This window comes from Phoca vitulina, unplaced genomic scaffold, assembly GCF_004348235.1.
Source record: "Phoca vitulina isolate PV1807 unplaced genomic scaffold, GSC_HSeal_1.0 scaffold62, whole genome shotgun sequence".
Lineage (NCBI taxonomy): Eukaryota > Metazoa > Chordata > Mammalia > Carnivora > Phocidae > Phoca > Phoca vitulina.
In genome coordinates this window covers 1,591,689-1,593,444 of record NW_022589765.1, presented here as the reverse complement: position 1 = coordinate 1,593,444, position 1,756 = coordinate 1,591,689, and the positions used below count along the sequence as shown (strand labels likewise).

At 32.4% G+C, this 1,756-nt stretch overlaps 1 non-coding gene across 1 annotated transcript; it reads left to right on the top strand.

Annotated features, from left to right (window-relative positions):
- Positions 1-836: 836 nt before the first annotated feature.
- LOC116623934 lies at positions 837-939 on the top strand. The gene has a single exon (XR_004297805.1). It is a non-coding gene; the product is annotated as a U6 spliceosomal RNA (small nuclear RNA).
- The last annotated feature ends 817 nt before the right edge of the window (positions 940-1,756 follow it).

Here is a 1,756-nt window from a genome sequence, read left to right as displayed (position 1 = left end):
CCCCATTGTGATGGTATTAGGAGGTGGGACCTTTGGGAGGTGATTAGGTCATGAAGATAAAAGCCCTCATAAATGAGATTAGTGCCCTTATAAAAAAGATCTTAGAGAGTTCTCTCATTTTCCACCATGTGGAAACAAGGAGATTCAGCAGTCTGCATCTCAGAAGAGGGCTCTCAACAGAACCTGACCATGCTACAAAATGATATCAGACTGTGAGCTTCTAGAAATGTGAGAAATATATTTCTATTTTTTATAAGCTACTCAGTCTATGGTATTTTGTTACAGCAGCCCAAACTGACTAATACGAGATATTTTCAAGTTATCATGACATTAATGAACTAATATTTTAGAAGTCATAGCATGTGAAAAGTTGCTTAAGAGAAAATTCAAAATGTTGTATGTAATAGTGATAACAATAGCAATAATATATATTAAATCAGTAATATAGCTCATATTCAATAGTAGCCTCCATTTTAGTTATGGGAAGGAATTGCCCTGAATTTGACCATTGCACTGAAAAAAAAATAAAGTATTATAACTACAGTGAGCGAAGCTACAAATTCAGATTAGCTTTCAAGTTTTGATTACTGAGAACGGTTTCAAGAACATTGAACGGAGATGTACTTGTTAAACTAAAAATGTGGAATTGATAAAATTAAAGCTCTTTGATTTTTGGTTTCCAAAATCTCACAAGCTTCTTGAGGATGATGTACATGGAGAAGGAAAAAAAAAAAAGCCTGAGGAATGTGATAGCCATTATTCAAGAATTCCTTTAAAAATATCATATTGAAATGCTTCTTGTGTTAGTGAAATTTGATTTTTATAAATGTACTTTTGTGTTCACTTCGGCAGCACATATACTACAATTGGAATAATACAGGTATTAGCATGGCCCCTGTGCAAGAATGACATGCAAACTGTGAAGCTTTCCATATTAAAAAATAAAAAAATAAGAAAAAAATACTTCTAATATTTTATTAAATTTGGAAAGTAGATACTATTTGTCCTGGATTAAGTACATATTAATAAAGGCATTGTACTGTTTAATTAGGAAGAGACCCTTGTGCTTACCCTTGCTTTCTTGTTCTCTAGTTAGTCTAGGAATCAAGAAGCACAATATTCTCCCTTAAGGCTATAATTTCTGGTAGGGATATTTCACCTACATAGTTCCGTGTTATAGATGTGCATTAAGAAGGGCATGGCTTATGTGGTCTATTTTTTCTGTTAAATATCTGTGGTACTGTATTTACCATGAATATAATGGAAAAAATATACAGCTATGTCTGGGTTGAAGCAGGCCTTTAAGTATGTACCATGAATTTGATTTACCTTGAATGTCCAATTTTCAAAGATATAAAATCACATCTTAGTGATGAAGATAGCATTTAGAACAACATGTATTTGTTGCATTATCCAGATTGTTAAAATACACTTGGTGAAACCTTAAATACAGTGGAAATTTTTAACTCTAAATGGAGAATAGCAAAAGTGTGTATCTTAGGAAGGAATTTGCATCTCTTTCATTTCTTTAAAAGTCAGAGCAGTCTGATGACTTAAGAAAATTTAACGTAGCTGGTATTTGATCACATTTTCCTCAGGCCTTTCCCCAGAAGCACAAATGATCTCAACATGTTAAAATCATGGAGTTTATTTCCAGAATGATTTTCATATTTAATTCCCAATTTGAATTTATCTCATGATCTCTAAATCTTTGCAAATGTACACCTTTTTTCTTTTGGTATACAGTTTAGAGAGG